This window comes from Lissotriton vulgaris, chromosome 4_1, assembly GCF_964263255.1.
Source record: "Lissotriton vulgaris chromosome 4_1, aLisVul1.2, whole genome shotgun sequence".
NCBI classification, from domain to species: Eukaryota; Metazoa; Chordata; class Amphibia; order Caudata; family Salamandridae; genus Lissotriton; species Lissotriton vulgaris.
In genome coordinates, this window is record NC_141691.1 from 1,366,362,013 (window position 1) to 1,366,384,625 (window position 22,613).

The window sequence follows — 22,613 nt, forward strand, 5'->3', positions numbered from 1 at the left end:
AGTTAATAGCCCTGCACATTTTTTAGTGTATTTTTTTAATGTATTTGTAGAATTATTTATTATTCTTTCAGAGGGAATATTTTTTGGGGATTTTGTCCTGGTTGTATTGGATATGAATAAGTTAGCGCCTACTTGGATTCCTCACTGAACCTCTCCTAGGATAGCTATAATGTATACCTCTTTGATTAGTGTGCCTTGTTGTCCTAAGGAGTAGTAGCTCATCATTTTATATCTCTTCCATATAGATATATAAGACTGACCCTGTTTTCTGGATCACTGACAGAATATCGAGGAGCAGAATATCGACCTCCTAAAATATCGATGAAAAAATATAGAATGACAGAATATCGACTTCCTATCTGCAAACAGGTAAGTACAAAAATATTGAATCCTACACATCGTTGTAAATAATACAGTTTGCTAAAATATCAACTTTTTTAATAGTAATATAAAATTAATTTAATTATCAATATAATTAAGTAAAACATACTTAAAAACATAAAAAATATAATTTAAAATATAATATATATAAATACACCTATAATATAAATATAAAAATAAATTATATATAATAAGTTAAAACGTTAAAATAAATATTTTTTACAAAATAATTTTTTACACTACATTAAATATAACATTACTGGAAACATTGCATAGCGGATAAAATACTTATTTCCATTCCAACAAGTGTTACACTAGGGAAGATGTTGGATAGCGGGTGGATAAAAATTACTATTCCCACTCCAGTGAGTACAACAGTAGGGAAAGTGCTGGATAGCTCGAGGGTAAAAATTACTATTCCTACTCCAGTGAGTGCAACGGTAGGGAAAGTGTTGGATAGCAGGTAGATAAAAATTACTATTCCCACTCCACCAATTGTAACAGTAGGGAAAGTGTTGGATAGCGTAGGGGAATAATTTAGTATACCTACTCCTGCAATATAATTAACAATAATTAACAAGTAAATATTTTTTCAAAATGAATTTACCTCCCACCATTTTCCCCTATAAATGTCACCTACAATATTGTAAAATAATAATTAAATTAACATACTTAATTACAAATTAATTAATTAACTTATTACAATTAACAGTAACATTAATAGTCATCAGATCTAAATAATTCACAAAATTAACACTATAAAATAACTTTTAATAAATATAATAAAAAAATATTAAAAATTACATCAAAACTAAAGTACTTCCTACCCTACTCCCCTATCAACCCCCACCTCACTCCTACAAAAAAGTACACCCAAAACATAATTACAAATTAATTAGTAATAATTAATATCTAATTAATTACTAATTAATGAAAAGTAACACAATTAACATAATTACCAATTCATTATTAATTGTTATTTCTCAATTTATAAATAATTATTAATAAATTAATTAACTTAATTAACAATATAAATTATTAAATACTAAATTAACAATTAGTAAAATAATTAAATAATTTCAATTAAATTACTTCCCACCCTATTCCCCTATAAACCCACAACCCACTACAGAATTAAATTGCGAAAAAAATATTTTAACATAAAATTAATTATTTCTAAATATTTTTAGAAAATGTATTCTAATTAAATTAATTCCCACCCTATTTCCCTATAAATAACCCTGGGCTTAGGACTACGCTACCTTCGCAGAGGGTGCATAGTTTGCCCAACTACACTCTGTGCGAAATGAACGTAGCACAGTGCAAGAAAGAGTAACGGGCATTTTTTGCTTGCTTACGGTCCTCAGCGTCAAATTGGCAACCGAGAGCGAGCAAAAAAACCTCCCGGCGAGACTTTTTCCTTGTTCCTGATCAGCAACATCAAGTTGCCGATCCCGCGCACGGAAAATAAACCTCCCAGCGAGATTCTCATTGCGTTCAGGTTTCTCATTGCGTGTGGTCGCGCATCCTTGCGAACGCTTGCAGTGAGAAACTACCAGTCCGCGTTGAGAAAGCTGCCACTCAAGTACAAATCTACATGAGCTGCAGAAATCGACCACTTGAACTGTGCAAGATGCAGTTTGCACTGATTGCACAGTTCGGATAAGCATCCGGAACTGTGCAATTAGTGCGAATGGCATTTTGCACAGTGCACTACGCAGTTCGCGTAGCTACGCGTAGCTTGCGTAGTGCGAAGTGCACTTCGAGTGGCTACGCGTAGCGCTACTACACGAACTACGCCCAGGGTTACCTATAAACTCACAAACCGCTACCGATTTAAATTACCCAAAAATTATATTAATTAAAATTCATTCTTTTTTTTAAATTCAACACATATACTAACATTTAAAACACTATAAAAATGTAATATTTTTAACAGCTATATTATGACTGTCGATATTACTAACTTCAATATTATTTAAAATGATATTTCTTACCTGCATTTCGATATTCTGCACCACTATATTCTTGGAAGTCGATATTATGTCTATTCTATATTTGACTCAATATTTTGTCATAACGATATACAAAAATCGATATTCTGACTGATTACCCTGTTTTCTAATATCAATATACCTAAATGGGAGAGGGAATTCTACAGGTAGTTATCCCATCACATTATTAATTGGCCCTCAGTGTTATTTTCATCCTTCATGCTCATTGTTATACATATAACCTTATGTCTACTACAGGAGCCAAATACTAACTATCCAACAAGAATATCCATCCCTGATGCTTGTTGATGCCATGTCTTCCCTTCTCCCTTTCCTTGTTTTGTTTCCCCTCTTCCCACATATCTACAATGTTACCTTTGACATTGTTGGGCTGATTTTGGTGGGTGTGGGAAGTTGGGACCTTGCTTCAGATCTTGCACCTCACCCGTGTAGAAACAACAGGTGAGAATTACATGCAAACTGTCCATTAATAGGTGGTTAAACCCCTCCACAAGGCCATTGTTTCTAGGATGATAAACAAAACAATATAATAAACAAAATGTGATATGGACTCCAATAGAAGTACAGTAGGTAATCTGCAAAAAAAAGAAAATTAGTGTTTAAAATTAGATCGATGTGACTAAATAAGGTCAAACAATACCAGTGGAGGTAACACTTGACGATATTTTCTTATTTTTACTTGTGCAGTGTGCCTGGTACATTTCACTTGTCTTATAGGCCCGCGTTCAAGCGTGTCTGTATGGAAGTGCCTACTCCGTTAGGTTTACATTACAGATCAACAGGTCTTTAAAATGATTCAGAGATAATACAGAATTAGGTGAGAGATTAAGTCATTATGCAAGACAATATTCTTTAGGGCTTATTTACAAGACTCTTGCAACACTTTTCTGTTACTTCTCTCATGTTGAAAGTGATGCAAAAGTGTTGCAAGAGGTTTGTAAATAAGCTCTTTTATTTATAATGCATTTAATCGGAGGGATTGTATATCTAGGCGCTCTGATTACCTTGTGTAAACACTGTGGCCAACAGAGTTCAAAACTTGTACTCAGCTAAGGTTGTACATGGCAGGGTGGACAGCAGCGTCTAAAACTTTAAAAAAAAAAAGAGAAATGATGTGAGAGAAAGTGAGAGTGAGAAAGAGAACAAAACCGACATTAAAACGTGGGAGAGAGAAAGTTATAGATGGAGCAGGTAATACTGCAGAAAATACTCGTAGATCACCTTTTGCCTCCATTTTGTGTCCAGCACATGCTGGTTCATCTTGCACTCTCCAGTTTAGTGATCTGAAAGATAGTATATAGAGTAAGTAATAGCATAGTGCATACAAATGCACACGTATATTTTTGCATTATTTTATCGTACACTCAGGATGCTATGTTACAACAAGTTCCACTGTAAGGAGGTGTCTATGCGCTGCTTTTTCCAAAGTACTATATACCATGCATTCCCACTGCATAGCGGTGAGTTGTCAATATTGGGTATCTAGACTGTTGCACCTAATTGACTCGCAAAGTCTGGAGGTGAGTGTTTTTCTTGGAAAGTCAGAGGCAGATTTAGAAGCTCCTTGCGCCACTTTTCCCATGTTAAAAGTGACACAAAAGTGGTGCAAGGGGCTTGTAGATCTGCCCCTTAGACAGTTATAATCTATCCTCCCTTGTCGGAGGTAATTGTACATTTCTACGCAGTGAAGTTGCTGCACACTACCCACTCTCTCATTTCACAGATGACTTGTCGTTGTTTTGGAAACAAGCTTATTTGCTCACCTTGTGCCATTGGCATGATTCAAAGAGGGTGCACTACGTGTCAAAGCAGGCTTCTCAGGCGTTGTTACAATGGCCACTCATCATCGCAGAATACACGAACGTAGAGCTTTATAGTTTTCTTTGGGGGGGTGACACCAATTTATGAAACACAACCTGTAAGATAAAAAGGAAGTTAACAATGTGTGTAATTTTTTTATCAAAGGAGAGAGGAAGCGAGAGAGTGACTGCAAAGAATATATTCGCAGCTCAACTTTCTGTCACCAGTGTGTGTTTCAATACGTGTCGGGACATAATGCACCCTGAAGCTCTACATCTAAAAGATAGTAAAAGAAAGATGTTATGATTGGTAATTGTTACTATCTTAATGTGGAGTTGAATAACATCGCCCTTTCACTCACGTTCCCTTTCACATTTAAAATAACTATTTGCATAGTTTATATTCTGGACGTTTGAGCGATTATATAAATGTTCCTGCTATTGGAAAATAAATATATACATGTAAGTTGACTATATAGGACTGCGTTCGTCTAAATCGCTGTGTCGCCTTTTTGGATCCAGTCTGCTGCAGCCCATCGACTCCCTCCGATTCGCACCTAGGCCTCACTACTCACCTTTTCGTGGACAGGGCACCTCCTACATCATGCAGTCCCAATCTGCCACCATGAAATCTGACTTATGGTGCTTAGTCTTGATATCAGTATGGCTAACGACATACTCGTGCTCCCATCATTATCATCGCAGGTTCTTCACCCGCTCAGTGCTTCGGGTACCACTAACTCAGTGACCAAAGAGGCCACGCACGTGGTGGTGGACCCACTGTTCGGTGTTTGGGGCCTACATGAGGCGTCTGAACCACCAGAATGGGCCATCACAGCGCTTGCGATGAGAGCAACTCTAAAATGGCACAGAAAACGTGGGCCCAGTCTTTTTTATAGGTAGGGTCACATATGTAGTGCTGGATGCGCTGGATGGGTGTGGTGTAGGTGTATACCAGCGATGAGGGAGTGTGTGTGTTGTTCTGACAACTAGACCTGGAACTAAGAAACCACTACACTGGAAATCTAGGCCATGTAGCGTTGTTGTGTTTTCCTGGTAGCGTAAGTGGAGTGGGCTGGACTGATGTACACCAGTTCTGTGCGAGGCTCTGAAGCATGATTCTGGATCTATGGGCGTGGTCCCGTTGTGAGCTATATGAGAAAATAAGTTGTTCGGGTGTCCGTTTTGTAGTGCTGATGTCTCGCGGGTCTTAAAAGCAAATATGTAATATCTGTAAAGCTCCACAACTTGGCCAACATGGAAGCTTCGGGGTATCAATGCGTCTATAGTCGTTCATTGTTGCATTCATAATTGATGGTGGACATGACACATTTCTGCAATTATGAATGTCCGCTCATGCCTTTATCACAGGCATGAGCGCTAGCAAAATAACTTATCCCAGAATACGTTGTTTACATCACGTGGCTCTCACCTGTGGGCAATAAAAGATGTTGGTGACGTGTATCAGAAGTCTTTTTCCAGTTATTTTGCTACCGCTCATGCCTGTGATCAAGGGCGCATAGAAAGTCTGAAACGCGTAAGGCATATTTAAATGTACCTGTGAATCTGCTGACTGCGTTGTTGCCTTAATTTGCAGAGAATTGCCGATGGAGAGTGCATTCTAAGCCTTGGGTACTTGAGGAACTTGATATATTCACGACAGCCCCGCCGTGGGGATTGCACCACCGCGGACGACAGCAGGCAGATGTGCTCCTTATGTTTGAGAGCTGAGACCTGTCCATTGGTACGGCAGAGAATATTGATGCAACGCATTTTGCTGTTCATTGGAAGCCCACTAATGGTGGAATTGTGCTATTATAATTAATGAGCTGGCAGCTTAGAGCTTTATCAAGAACTGTGGTGCTCATTATAAAGAGTACTGATCCCAGAATACAATGTTTATATCACGTGGCCCTCACCTGTGGGCAATTAAATATGTTGGTGATGTGTATCAGAAGTCTTTTGCCAGTTATTTTGCTACCGCTCATGCCTGTGATCAAGGACGCATAGAAAGTCTGAAACGTGTATGGCATATTTAAACGTAGCTGTGAATCTGCTGACTGCGTTGTTACCTTAATTTGCGGAGAATTGCCGATGGAGAGTGCATCCTAAGCTTTGGTTACTTGTGGAACTTGATAAATGTATATAAACAAGTTTTTCAACATTTAAAAAATCGTGGGAGTCGCGCACCCACCGCGTCCAATATGCATATGACGTTACGCACTACCGCGCGTCTGGAAAGGGGCGACCACTCGGTCCCCCCGAACGTATGGTGGGGTGCCCGGATCCCCCTGGGAAACCATTTTGGGCGGAGGGCATGTCTCGGCTGGTATGCCCGAAGCGGCGTAGCCGGGGCGCACCTTTTCCCGCCCAAGAGGGGTTGTCCTAGACACCTACACCGTTGGCCACGCCCCGTAGGCGTACCAGAGGAGGGTACACGCCCTCCCGAAGAGGAATAAAAGGAGCAACAATCCAAAGAAGCATCCTCTTGTTCCTGTGCTTGGAAGCTGCACCCCCTCGTTGCACGTGAGCCCTCGACGGAACAAGGAGCAATTTTGAGAACTTGTAATTTTTTGTGTTTCTCTTCCAGGAGCCTTCTCTCCCAGCGACTTCGGACCTCCGGATCCAGGACCTCGTTGAGCAGCTAAACAGCAAGGGTCGAGTGTCTGACAACGATGCCTGGCAAGAAGGCCGGAAAGAAGGCAGGGACGGAGCAGATGCTCCGCATGCTGATGAAAGACATGGCGAGCATGAAAAAGCAGATGGCGGCAATGTATAATACGGGCAGACCGAAGAAGGTCATCGGACCAGCATTGCCGGGAGTAGTCCCCGCGGGGAGAAGTAAAAGGGCCAGGAATAGGGTGGCAGGGGGGGAGTCTCCAGTTCCCTAGTCACCCCCGGTAAGCCCAGTTAGTCCAGTCGAGGCCCCGGTACTGATCCCGGATGCAGGTCAACCGATTCCGGTTGTAGTTACGCCCACTAGCGAGGAGGAAATGCCTCCGGAGTTGGCCGCCCAGTTGGCCGCATGGCTTGGAAAGAATACCGAGGGTGCAACGGCACCCGGAGACACGGCCAAAGAGGCTAGGTTGCTAATGAAGCAGTTGCGGCAATCGCGAGATGCTGCAAAGGCGAATCTCTCTCTTGTCCCCTCACAGATTCCCTCGGAAGAACCAGCGGCTGGCGGTGGAAAATCAGCGGGACCAGTAATGGAGTCTGGTAAGCAGCCATTGCCAATGGCAAATGGGGGGTCTTTGCCCTCAAGAAGGGAGAAAGTAGTTCAGCATATTCCTCTGGCCACGAAAGAGATGATTTGAGCTGATAAATATGTAAATATGTTTTCGCTCCTGACTGACCATCACGAGATTGAGTATGTTAAGGCCCAGAAGGAGTTGTTGCATCCGAGTGTGTGGCGCGCAAAAATGGCGGGCTTCAGGGTGGATGAGACGATCTCTAATTGGGCCAAGGCCTTTGGGATGTTTACTGCTATTATGGGTGAACGTAAGCCAGAGATTATGACTGAATTAGACTGTTATCAGACACACATAATGGATTTCTAAGAAACATATGAGGGCGATCAATGGAGGGGTTATGATAGTAAGTTTCGTAAGGCCAAGGAGCACGATTCGTCTCTGACGTGGGACTGTCTCGACTCCGTCTCTTGGCAGAAGCAGCTCCTGCCGGGCACGACGAAGTCGTCTTTGCTTGGCGAGTATGGGTTGGCGCCTTCCCGCCATCAATCGGCGGCGCCCTTTCGAACAAACCCCGCAGGTGATCACCAACCCAGGAGTGGTGGGAATGGGGGTAGAAAAGGGGTTTGCTGGAATTTTAACAGAGGCAAGTGCACGAGGCCACATGGGACATGTAAGTTCAGGCATGAGTGTGCAGGTTGCGGACATTCTTCGCACCCGGAGAGTTCGTGCAGAGCCAAGAATGGGGAGACCGGGGGTAGAGGAGGTACCAAACAGGTCTAATATCGGCCAAGGGGTACCACTACCTACCCCCGTAGATATCATGGCAATGATCCCCTGGCTAAACGAATACCCTGATCATGTCTCCGCTGGGGTGTTACGGGACGGCTTCTCGTATGGTTTCCACATCCCGGCGGGGGATTTTCGGGGGGACCCACTGTGCAGAAATCAACTGTCCGTTCAGCAGCACGCGATGGTGGTAGAAAGCAAGATTGCGAAGGAAGTTGCCCGGGGCCGGGTCGCCGGCCCATATAGGCACCCGCCAGTTCCTAATTTCATTTGTTCACCGTTGGGTGTAGTCCCCAAGAAGGACCCAGGTGAGTTTAGGTTAATTCATAACTTGTCGGCTCCTAGGGGTCTTTCGGTAAACGATGCAATTGATCCAGGAGTCTGTTCGGTGCGGTACGCGTCCTTTGATGAGGCCGTCGCCATGTTGAATCGCCTGGGGCCCGGAGCGCTGATGGCTAAATCAGATATTGAGTCAGCATTCCGGTTGCTCCCGGTACATCCTCAAGATCAGCGTCTGTTAGGTTTTGTGTTTCAAGGACGGTATTACATGGATAGATGTATGCCAATGGGTTGCTCCATCTCTTGTGCTTATTTTGAGAAATTCAGCTGTTTTCTGCAATGGGCATTCACCAGAGCTACGGGATATACACAGGTTATGCACTACCTAGATGATTTTTTGTTCTTGGGGCCAGCCGGTGACACGGAATGTGCACAGGCTTTACTGGAATTTTGCAATCTCATGAAACGGTTCGGCGTGCCATTGGCACCCGGGAAAACGGTGGGGCCATCTACTTCACTCGAGTTTCTTGGAATTGAGCTCGATTCGGTGGAGGGATGCTTCCGTTTGCCCAGGGACAAAGTAATAACATTTAGGGCATCGCTAGAATTGTGCATTAGCAAAGAGAAGGTAACTCTCCATCAGTTGCAGCAAGCGGTGGGCCAGCTTAACTTTGCCCTCAGAGTGATGCCAATGGCCTGCCCCTTTTCTCGCTCTATTGCACAAGCCATGGTCGGTCTCAAAGAAGGACACCACCGCACGAGACTGTCTGCAGAGGTTCGCCAGGATATGCGCATATGGTTGGCATTTCTGGCGGATTTCAACGGTCGAGTGGTATGGAGCAAACCACCAGCATCCTCGGACGAGCTGGGTTTGTGGACCGACTCGGCAGGGAGCGTGGGATTTGGCGCCATCTTTGGTAATCGATGGTCGGCGCAAACATGGCCGACGTGGTGGCACACCAGTGGGCTAACAGGTAACATTGGGTTTCTTGAGTTATTCCCCATTTTGGCGGCCCTGAAGGCTTGGCCGGACAATTTCCGTGATCGCTCAGTGGTATTTTGGTCCGATAACATGACCGTGGTTGAATGCATAAATAACCAGGCAGCACGCTGCAAGTTGATTTTGAGATTATTAAAGGAAATTGTACTACTGTGCATGAGACTGAACGTTCAGTTTAGGGCAAGGCATGTGCCGGGTGTACTGAACCAGGCGGCTGATGCACTCTCTCGTTCCCACATGCAGGCCTTCAGGGGTTATCTACCTTCTGCGGATCTAGTGGCGGCACCATTTCCCGAAGCTCTCTGGTCACTCGGTGCCCCGGATTACAGGACCTCGTGGGAGCCAGCTTAGCCCCCAGGACATGGAAGGCGTACGAAGGAGCGTTTCGTTCCTATTGTGCTTTTTTGGGTCCAGCAGGAGGGGATAAGTGGGGACAGGAGGATTATGTACTGAAATTTTTAGTAGCACTCCACAAAGCAGGCCGATCAGCAGCGACGGCCAATAGGCACCGGGCCGCCATTGCATTCATGGCGCAGGCTTATGGCATCAAGGACCCTACATCGTCCTTTTTGGTAAAGAAGGCACTACGAGGGTGGCAGCGCCTCGAGGGTCAAAGAATAGACGAGAGGCACCCGATTGGGTTAGAAAGATTGTCCCTGTTGCTGTCTGTGCTCCCTGCTATATGTTCCTCCCAGTCCGAAGCAGTGCTGTTCCGGGCCGCTTTCGCATTAGCATTCCATGGGGCTATGCGGGTGAGCGAGCTGGTGGCAAAAAATAAGAAGGATGTGGGGGGAGGACTGTGTCGGGAACACGTTCAGATCAAGGGTGATTCAATGGTAATAACAATAGCCAGGTCTAAAACCGACCAGGGTGCGATGGGGGACAGTATTGTTGTTCAGCGCATGCGAGGGTCCCCCATGTGCCCGGTGCAGTGCGTTGAGGAATACCTGGCGCAAAGGGCGGTAACATGGGGGGGAAGCTTGCTGAGACACACCGACGCCACCCCACTGACAAGGTTTCAGTTTCAGCGGGTGTTAACTTTGGCAATCGCGGCAGCAGGCTTGGACCCGAGCGATTTTGGGACCCATTCCTTCAGGATAGGGGCTGCTACAGAAGCTACAGCCAGGGGTCAGAGTGTGGAAATGGTGAAACAATTGGGACGATGGTCCTCGAACTGTTATAAAAGGTATGTGCGGTTGCACATGTTGTGAAGCTAATGTCATGCACTCACGCTTCTTGTCTTTTGTTTGGTTTACAGTTTCGCGAGCCTGCGAGGCGGGGCGGACTGGGCAGTTGACCTGACACCTGGGGACCAGCGGTCAAAGATCACCGGCTGAGGAAAGAGTGGTGTGGGTCGTGGGCCACTCATACGTGAGGCGTGCCGCGGACGTATTCAAAGCAGGTGACATGATTCACGCAGCTGGGGAATACGGGTACAGGGTGACCTTCCATGGAAGGGGCGGGCTCTGTATTGACCAGTTTCAGTGTTTTGTTGAGGAACTGTTAGGGCGGACAAGGTCACCGCCGTCTATAATCATAGTGCATCTGGGAGGCAATGATTTGGTGGCGCTCGGTCGGTGAGCACTCCTCGAGCGGGTTGTATCCACTGTTAGCTGGTTGGCAAAGAGGATTCCGGGGTGCACGATAGCATGGTCACACATGATTCCAAGGAAGGTGTGGCGGGGGGCCCTCTCTGTGTCAGCTTTGAATCATTCAGTAAAGAAAGTCAATAACAAGCTGGGTAGATTGTTTCGTTCAGGTCAGTTGCACTGCATTCCGCATGGATGTATCCGGGGGGATCACATGTATCTCGAAGATGGGGTTCATTTGTCCCGGGAGGGGAATGTCTTACTCATAGGAGACTTCCTAGCATGGTTAAAGGGTTTGTATAGTCATGACCTTTAGTAGGAGTGTGGGGGGTCCGGATAGCCAGTCAACTATCCGGCCTGTGGCGGTAAGGTCATGATCGGTGAGCAGTAATTTCAAGATCCCTAGAGGAGGGGCACCACCCATTATGGATGGGAGCGCCCGGGGGGAGGCAGCCATTGGCCCCTCACACGGGGAGGCGGCACCCACTAAGTATGGGGTCACCAAAGGGAAGGCGGTCATAGGCCCCTCCCAGGGGAGGAGGCGGCTCGATGCCCCTCCTAGGAATTTCCCGGGGCCAGGATATCCGCGACGACGGATATGGTGAACAGTGTGGGGTGGGAGGGGGGTCTACGCTACCTTCTAGACACCTCACATGAGTCCTCGGACGACCATTAAGATGGCGTCGAGTTAAATAAGGGGCCCCCGCTAAGACAAGGGAAATTGGAAGTTGGCACAGAGGTACAGTCCTCTGTGCGCCCGCCCCTCACACCGTGAGGGGGGAGTTCTGGTAGTAGGGATCTGACACCGGTTACGACCTTGCCGTTGGCCCGTAAAGTTAGGATGTACAATTTTTATTTAGAAAGTATGCATTTGCAGGATGTTTAGACTCGGCTAGGAGAACCTTTGTATTAGAGATATGTTAAGGTTAGCCAATAAACGTGACTGCAGCTAAATGTATAAATGAAAAATTGTACATGATATGAAACTGTTATTTTAATGTTTTAATTTTGTTTCATATTTTAATAAATACGGCCGGGAGGGTAACTCCCTCCCGCCTTCCAAAAGTTCAGAACTGCGTCCATCTTCCCATCCTTGGGGATTGTGTTGGGAGGGGGTGATAGGCATCCCGGCCATATGGAAAGGGGCGACCACTCGGTCCCCCCGAACGTATGGTGGGGTGCCCGGATCCCCCTGGGAAACCATTTTGGGCGGGGGGCGTGTCTCGGCTGGTATGCCCGAAGCGGCGTAGCCGGGCGCGCCTTTTCCCGCCCAAGAGGGGTTGTCCTAGACACCTACACCGTTGGCCACGCCCCGTAGGGGTACCAGAGGAGGGTACACGCCCTCCCGAAGAGGAATAAAAGGAGCAACAATCCAAAGAAGCATCCTCTTGTTCCTGTGCTTGGAAGCTGCACCCCCTCATTGCACGTGAGCCCTCGACGGAACAAGGAGCAATTTTGACCCACCCACCAGCCCCTTATGGCAACGTTAGTAGTGCAATGAAGTTGATTTGCTTTGATAGTATCTTTTTTCCAGGATTTTGGTGTGTAATAAAGATGTCAATGTTTGAACTGCAATAAAATGATTTGCTTCATAACATTTTTTCTCATCCAGTTGAGCGGAGTATCACAGTCTAATTAAATGTGTGGCATGCGTAGATAAGTGGAGGAATAGTACAATGTTCAGTTTAACCACTTTATCGCTCTCTTCATTAGGTTCAAAAAACATCGTATTTATTTTGGTCGGGCGGTAAGGTCATGATCGGTGAGCAGTAATTTCAAGATCCCTAGAGGAGGGGCGCCACCCATTAAGGATGGGAGCGCCCGGGGGGAGGCGGCCATTGGCCCCTCACACGGGGAGGCGGCACCCACTAAGTATGGGGTCGCCGAAGGGAAGGCGGTCATAGGCCCCTCCCAGGGGAGGAGGCGGCTCGATGCCCCTCCTAGGAATTTCCCGGGGCCAGGATATCCGCGACGGCGGATATGGTGAACAGTGTGGGGTTGGAGGGGGTTCTACGCTACCTTCTAGACACCTCACACGAGTCCTCGGACGACCATTAAGATGGCGTCGAGTTAAATAAGGGGCCCCCGCTAAGACAAGGGAAATTGGAAGTTGGCACAGAGGTACAGTCCTCTGTGCGCCCGCCCCTCACACCGTGAGGGGGGAGTTCTGGTAGTAGGGATCTGACACCGGTTACGACCTTGCCGTTGGCCCGTAAAGTTAGGATGTACAATTTTTATTTAGAAAGTATGCATTTGCAGGATGTTTAGACTCGGCTAGGAGAACCTTTGTATTAGAGATTTGTTAAGGTTAGCCAATAAACGTGACTGCAGCGAAATGTATAAATGAAAAATTGTACATGATATGAAACTGTTATTTTAATGTTTTAATTTTGTTTCATATTTTAATAAATACGGCCGGGAGGGTAACTCCCTCCCGCCTTCCAAAAGTTCAGAACTGCGTCCGTCTTCCCATCCTTGGGGATTGTGTTGGGAGGGGGTGATAGGCATCCCGGCCATATGGAAAGGGGCGACCACTCGGTCCCCCCGAACGTATGGTGGGGTGCCCGGATCCCCCTGGGAAACCATTTTGGGTGGGGGGCGTGTCTCGGCTGGTATGCCCGATGCGGCGTAGCCGGGGCGCACCTTTTCCCGCCCAAGAGGGGTTGTCCTAGACACCTACACCGTTGGCCACGCCCCGTAGGCGTACCAGAGGAGGGTACACGCCCTCCCGAAGAGAAATAAAAGGAGCAACAATCCAAAGAAGCATCCTCTTGTTCCTGTGCTTGGAAGCTGCACCCCCTCGTTGCACGTGAGCCCTCGACGGAACAAGGAGCAATTTTGACCCACCCACCAGCCCCTTATGGCAACGTTAGTAGTGCAATGAAGTTGATTTGCTTTGATAGTATCTTTTTTCCAGGATTTTGGTGTGTAATAAAGATGTCAATGTTTGAACTGCAATAAAATGATTTGCTTCATAACATTTTTTCTCATCCAGTTGAGCGGAGTATCACAGTCTAATTAAATGTGTGGCATGCGTAGATAAGTGGAGGAATAGTACAATGTTCAGTTTAACCACTTTATCGCTCTCTTCATTAGGTTCAAAAACATCGTATTTATTTTGGTCGGGCGGTAAGGTCATGATCGGTGAGCAGTAATTTCAAGATCCCTAGAGGAGGGCGCCACCCATTATGGATGGGAGCGCCCGGGGGGAGGCGGCCATTGGCCCCTCACACGGGGAGGCGGCACCCACTAAGTATGGGGTCGCCGAAGGGAAGGCAGTCATAGGCCCCTCCCAGGGGAGGAGGCGGCTCGATGCCCCTCCTAGGAATTTCCTGGGGCCAGGATATCCGTGACGGCGGATATGGTGAACAGTGTGGGGTGGGAGGGGGGTCTACGCTACCTTCTAGACACCTCACACGAGTCCTCGGACGACCATTAAGATGGCGTCGAGTTAAATAAGGGGCCCCCGCTAAGACAAGGGAAATTGGAAGTTGGCACAGAGGTACAGTCCTCTGTGCTCCCGCCCCTCACACCGTGAGGGGGGAGTTCTGGTAGTAGGGATCTGACACCGGTTACGACCTTGCCGTTGGCCCGTAAAGTTAGGATGTACAATTATTATTTAGAAAGTATGCATTTGCAGGATGTTTAGACTCGGCTAGAAGAACCTTTGTATTAGAGATTTGTTAAGGTTAGCCAATAAACGTGACTGCAGCGAAATGTATAAATGAAAAATTGTACATGATATGAAACTGTTATTTTAATGTTTTAATTTTGTTTCATATTTTAATAAATACGACCGGGAGGGTAACTCCCTCCCGCCTTCCAAAAGTTCAGAACTGCGTCCGTCTTCCCATCCTTGGGGATTGTGTTGGGAGGGGGTGATAGGCATCCCGGCCATATGTCACGTCGCGTAATACATACATCTCGCGTATGCGCCAGGAGTCATGCACAAGTCGCATAGCAATGGCGTTGGAGAAGTCATATCTGTCGCACACCCTACGCGGATCCTAGACAGAGATCCTAAAATGATAGACACGTTTCGCAGGAAACGAGTAGGGTGCGCTTTGGGTGCGCGACTCCAAGAAAAAATAAAAAATAATAAAAAAAATAATTTAATTATATCATAACGAATATAAAATAATAAAAATAACAGCTTTTTATGTAAAAAAATTTATAAAAAATATGTGAAATGTAAATTGAAAAAACATCAAAAAATAAAAAGATTAAAAAAATGTAGTTAAAAAATATTTTTTAAAAACAGCAAGGAATATATTTAAAAATTATCATTTAAAAATCCTTCGAAATTCACTAAAAAACCATAGGTTTTCAATATGTTACAGTCAGGAATTAACATTTAAAAAACCTTTGAAATTCACTGAAAAAACAGGTTTCAGGCAGGTTATAGTTAGGAATTATCATTTAAAAAACCTTTGAAATTCATTGAAAAAACCATAGGTTTCAGTGTTGTTATAGTTAGCTAGACATTTCACTCGTATAAAACCATTGAAATTCCCCCGTTATAGTTAGTTGTACTAACTATAATTCACGTGCCCGCAATCCACTGCTGATGATGTTACATATTACATCATTCATGACATGATCAGTGACATCACTAATGACATCTCAAATGACATCACTGATGACATCATCCACGTGACAAACTGATATACCTCATCATACAGTAGCATAACCTTTCAACACTCATTATAAAATATGGAGTATCATGTTTAAAACCATTGACACAGTAATACAAGTTTCTAAAAAACCACTATGTGATTCCTACATTACACACACATCTACACACTTACATATACATTCAGTCATACATGCTAACAAAGATCAATAGAATACTATTAAATATACTTAATAACCTACATCAACATTACACACCAGCACACATCCTATTCACTTATGCAGATATTCTACTCACTTATGCAAACAATTGATCATACTTATATTTACTCAGCTACACACTTATACAAACACCACTTTATTTATTCATATAGATAGTAAGTCATATATAGTGTGTTATAAAATCACTATTACAAGTATACATTTATCCATACAGTCACTCATACAATCACTGAGTCTTAGGTATACTTATTTATATACAACAACTGTCACATACACTGCCTTTTATATTTCTAGTTTGTTGAACATATATCATTCAGAAATATATTTACTCATCACCACACTCATAAAGAGATTCACTCACTCAGACAACTGTTTCCACATATACTCTTAACTTCATATACCTACTAAATGAACTATTTACAAATCTTTGGACAGTCATACTTGTCACAAACACATTACACACATTCATTCACTATCCTATACAAATAATCACTTAAGTAATTAATAACTCATATAGACTTTCACATAGCCAGTAACCAATTTATGTAGTAGTTTACACAACAAGAGATAGAGTGATACAGATATCCACATAGTTCAATCACTATCCCATATATTTAGTGAGACACTTTAAGTTAATCAGTTACACAGTCAGTCACAGTGCTACTAAATCCTCCATTCAGACACTTATACATCTACTCATTCTTCAATGCAAATTCCTATATATATATATAATACTTATTTAACTATCGAACCAAACAACATTCACTGGTTGATGTCATCAGTGATATCATTTGAGATGTCATCAGTGATGTCATCAGTGATGTCACTGACCATGTCAAAAATGATGTAATATGTGACATCATCAGCAGTGGATTGCGGGTGCGCGTGTTAAAGTTAGTACAATTAACTATAACAGGGGAATTTCAATGGTTTTATACGAGTGAAATGTCTAGCTAACTATAACACCCCTGAAACCTATGTTTTTTTCAATTAATTTCTAAGGTTTTTCAAATGATAATTCCTAACTATAACCTGCCTGAAACCTATTTTTTTCAGTGACAACTACCAGAGTCTCTCCACGAGGGATTCTGGGATGTGTAGTTTTGCCGCAGCACAAGGGCTGCTACACAGGTGTATGGAATTGAAGCACCGGGGGCGGGGCGGACTTGAAACCACAAGTTTTAAGAGAAGTGGAACATTGGCCAGAGCGCATACTTACCTGTGAAGGCTTTTTGGTGCTGAAGACGGCAAGACATCAGCCAGAAATGCATCCGCCACACATGTATACAATAAAAGCCTCCTGAAGTTTCCCCGAGGGTCTCTGCTCTTCTTTGCTTGAAGAAGGTTCTCTTCACGTATCTACGCATCTGTCTGTGGCGCGCTTGCAGAGACCCCACCTCACCATCTTGGGCTCGGAACGCACAGGCACGAACTGTTAAGTTCTTCGCTACCAAAGGTATTTGGATGTTCCTGAGCCCGCCACCGAGACAAGGGGGAAGCAGTTCGACAGGAGCGAGGTCACTCGGACCCCGCGTTGGGCGGCGGACACAGTTCTGCAGCCCCTGTCACAGTGAACCCTGGACTCAAAGGAGGAGGCGGCACGGGGAGACGGAGGAGATTTTATTGTGGACATTGGAGCCAGTTAACGCATCAGCACGAGGTTGGTGTGTCCCAGGGCGCACTTTGGCGATTCCTCTGCATGGACGCCCGGTGGGGTGTAAACAGCAATCCGACCCCCCAGCAACAACTACCAGAGTCTCTCCACGAGGGATTCTGGGATGTGTAGTTTTGCCGCAGCACAAGGGCTGCTACACAGGTGTATGGAATTGAAGCACCGGGGGCGGGGCGGACTTGAAACCACAAGTTTTAAGAGAAGTGGAACATTGGCCAGAGCGCATACTTACCTGTGGAGGCTTTTGGGCGCTGAAGACGGCAAGACATCAGCCAGAAATGCATCCGCCACACATGTATACAATAAAAGCCTCCTGAAGTTTCCCCGAGGGTCTCTGCTCTTCTTTGCTTGAAGAAGGTTCTCTGCACGTATCTACGCGTCTGTCTGTGGCGCGCTTGCAGAGACCCCGCCTCACCATCTTGGGCTCGGAACGCACAGGCACGAACTGTTAAGTTCTTCGCTCCCAAAGGTATTTGGATGTTCCTGAGCCCGCCACCGAGACAAGGGGGAAGCCGTTCGACAGGAGCGAGGTCACTCGGACCCCGCGTTGGGCGGCGGACACAGTTCTGCAGCCCCTGTCACAGTGAACCCTGGACTCAAAGGAGGAGGCGGCACGGGGAGACGGAGGAGATTTTATTGTGGACATTGGAGCCAGTTAACGCATCAGCACGAGGTTGGTGTGTCCCAGGGCGCACTTTGGCGATTCCTCTGCATGGACGCCCGGTGGGGTGTAAACAGCAATCCGACCCCCCAGCAACAACTACCAGAGTCTCTCCACGAGGGATTCTGGGATGTGTAGTTTTGCCGCAGCACAAGGGCTGCTACACAGGTGTTTGGAATTGAAGCACCGGGGGCGGGGCGGACTTGAAACCACAAGTTTTAAGAGAAGTGGAACATTGGCCAGAGCGCATACTTACCTGTGGAGGCTTTTGGGCGCTGAAGACGGCAAGACATCAGCCAGAAATGCATCCGCCACACATGTATACAATAAAAGCCTCCTGAAGTTTCCCCGAGGGTCTCTGCTCTTCTTTGCTTGAAGAAGGTTCTCTGCACGTATCTACGCGTCTGTCTGTGGCGCACTTGCAGAGACCCCGCCTCACCATCTTGGGCTCGGAACGCACAGGCACGAACTGTTAAGTTCTTCACTCCCAAAGGTATTTGGATGTTCCTGAGCCCGCCACCGAGACAAGGGGGAAGCAGTTCGACAGGAGCGAGGTCACTCGGACCCCGCGTTGGGCGGCGGACACAGTTCTGCAGCCCCTGTCACAGTGAACCCTGGAGTCAAAGGAGGAGGCGGCACGGGGAGACGGAGGAGATTTTATTGTGGACATTGGAGCCAGTTAACGCATCAGCACGAGGTTGGTGTGTCCCAGGGCGCACTTTGGCCATTCCTCTGCATGGACGCCCGGTGGGGTGTAAACAGCAATCCGACCCCCCAGCAACAACTACCAGAGTCTCTCCACGAGGGATTCTGGGATGTGTAGTTTTGCCGCAGCACAAGGGCTGCTACACAGGTGTATGGAATTGAAGCACCGGGGGCGGGGCGAACTTGAAACCACAAGTTTTAAGAGAAGTGGAACATTGGCCAGAGCGCATACTTACCTGTGGAGGCTTTTGGGCGCTGAAGACGGCAAGACATCAGCCAGAAATGCATCCGCCACACATGTATACAATAAAAGCCTCCTGAAGTTTCCCCGAGGGTCTCTGCTCTTCTTTGCTTGAAGAAGGTTCTCTGCATATATATATATATATGTGTGTGTACAGCATACACCGTCTTGAAAGCTGCTAGGCAAAAGACGAGACAAACCCTTAACTGGTGCAAATTATTTATTCAAGCCCAGACACCAAATCGACCATGACGCGTTTCTGCCCGCGAAGGGCCTTGATCACATGACAAACGCTGAAAAGGTAATTTGACCCTTTTAAAGTGCTAGCGTGCTGTACAAATTGCATAGACATGGATGACAGACTAATGTCTCCTCTTGATTTCAACAGTTGTACAAGTGAAATTGTTGCAATGACACAAATATTAACTGTAAAATACAATTTTAAATAGGCCGTTGAAATGCATGATAAAAGTAGCAGAGCATTTAGTAAAAACATGTAAAAACAAGTACACAAATAAATTATGTATCTAGTTAAAACCAATATATACATGTCTACTCATCTTGCTACTGCATTATTGTCAAACATGTAAAAGCAGTTAAAATGCATGATAAGAAATGGCAGAGCAACTGATAAAAACATGTAAGAACTAGTACACAAATAAATTCATTATCTAGTTAAAATCAGTATAAACATGTCTTCTCATGTTGCTACTGTATTGTTGTCAAACATGCAAATGGTTCAACCTGGACAGATGTGGTGAGTAGGGCTCATCTAGCAAGTAGAAATGAACCCATTCTCTTCTCTCCTTCACATTATTTTTCAATTTATAATGTCCAATTCGCCTAATCAATCATTGCAACTGTCAAAACAGATACAGCCCAAGTGGGCTGTGATAACTATGTAAATAGTCATAAAGTGCGGTGTATGTGCAAACTACGCAAATAAATACCAGCACGCAAATATCAAAACCAAGTGTAAAAATACTATAAAATAAGTGTCACATCTAATACCAAAAATACACAACAATATTAAAAATTCATTGATTGATTAGAAGAGCAGCAAAAGCTTTCTTTATAGGTATGTCAGCAATGGATTTCTATACTTTTCAGCAATATTTACAAGCAGGTAAAAAAGTCTTCACTAGAGTTCATACCATTGGGGATCTTGCAATCGAACAGTATTACATGGCATGTCTCCAATTTGCGTAGAGTGCCTCCCGATCACCCCCTCTTCTAAGAGGGGGAACTGTATCGATGAAAAAATATTTCAACCCATCTGGATTTTTGTTGTGAACCTCCTCGAAGTGTCTTGCAACCGGGTACGCGGTGTCGCCGTTGGTAATGGCTCAGAGGTGCTGGAGTATCCTCTTATGTGCTGGTAGTTTGGTGCTGCCCATATACCGTAGGCCGCACGGACATTCCAGCACATACACCGCGTATTCCGTTTTGCAAGTCAGTTTAGATAGGATACGAACTGGTTTGTCACTGAGGGGGATCGATTACTCGCTTTTGTTGATACCATTTTTGCATGCCTTGCAAACCGAGCACTTCAGAAACCCCCCACTGCTAGATAGCCAGTTACCTGTCGTTTTAACTTCAGGACTGCTAGAGACCAAACTGTTGTGCATCGATCTAGCCTTTCTAAAAGTGATGCTCGGAGGGGTCTGTAGCTAATCTTCCAGGACATTGTCGCTATAAATCAAAGGCCAATATTTTCAAATAATTTTACGTATGGCCTGATGTTGCCTACTATATGTGAGAATGAATCTGGTCTCATCTTGAGATGTGGGAGGAGTCATTGTGGGCAGCTGATCTAATTGCACCCTTCCCACCGTATTCGCTCGACACATGGCTTTCTCCACAATCTCTAATCGATATCCCCTCCTCAAAAACCTAGCCCTACACTCATTCTGGGCTATGCTGCAATCACGATCCGAGCTACATATCCTTCTGATACGCAGCATCTCTCCATAAAAGATGCTGCATATCAGATGAGCTAGATGATGGCTAGATGCGTGAAGCACCACATTGCCGGCTGTCGGCTTTCTGAATAGTCTAATATGTAATGCCAAGTTATGGACGTAGATCTCCACATCCAAAAAACATATCGAGGTATGACTCATTTGACTAGTGAAGCCTAAGTTGAAGGTGTTACAATTCAGGCCACTGATAAATGCAGAGGCCTCTTCCTCAGACCCATTCTAAATAATCAGGAGGTTGTCAATATAGCGGAGCCATTTGATGACCTTGGTAGCAAAAATGTGTGGGTAAGATGGCCTGAGGACCTGTTCCTCCCAGTAGCCCATGTGGAGACAGGCATAACTGGGGGAGAAACAGGCCCCCATAGCCACCCCCCTTACCTGTTGGAAAACCTGATTGGAAAATAGGAAATAGTTGTTATGCAGACATAGATCAATCAAATCTAGAAGCAGTCTACTACGATCATTCAGGCAGAAAGGTCTACTGTTGAGGTAATGCTGTACTGCTTTAAGTCCATCCCTATGATGTATTGATGTATAAAGGGAGGAAACATCCAATGAGATCAGCATGAAGTTAGGTTGCCAGTGAACATCACTAATCTTTTTGAGCAAATCTCCAGTGTTGAGGACAAATGATGGTAAGTTCCTAAGATAATCTTGGAGAAAGAAGTCAACATATTTGCTCGTATTTTCCAGGATACTTTTGCATGCCGATATTATAGGGCAACGTGGAGGTTTACAACTGTTCTTGTGAATCTTAGGGATGAAATATGCCACCGGCATCACAGGGTTCACAACTGTGAGGAACTTGTACTCATCCAATAAAACAAGACCAAGTCTTCTCCATGCCATTAGTTTACCAGATATCATGTTTCAAGCCTGCTTGACATCACACATGTTGGTTCTTCTATAACAGTCTCGATCATTGAGCTGACCCCACGCCTCTTCCATGTAAAGGGTCTTAGGACACAATACCACATTGCCGCCCTTGTCTGATTGGCGGATGAGGATGTTTGTGTTACCTTGTAATTTTTTTATCAATTGGTGGTATGCGGCATCACAATAATGGTGTCTGTTTTTGATTTTTATCTGTTTAAGAAAGAGTTGCTTTAGCTCAAGAGAGACTTTGTCTTGGAAAAGATCAATATTGTCTTTCAACATGATGGGGCAAAACGTGGTTTAAATGGCGTTACAGCCGTGACAATGCTAAGGCCCGTGTCTATGCTCAGTGCTGATGTTGCTGACTCTGACTGGATATGATGTACATATATGTGTGTGTGTATGTATATATCACTATATCACACTCTGTACTTAACTGTATATAATAGATCTATACTCACAACAATAAACATATGATAGCAATTGTGAATATATCTATAAATTTTATATTCTAAATACAGTTTGTGAAAACATGCAATTATATATATGCTTAGATATATAAACATATAGCTGAAATGATAC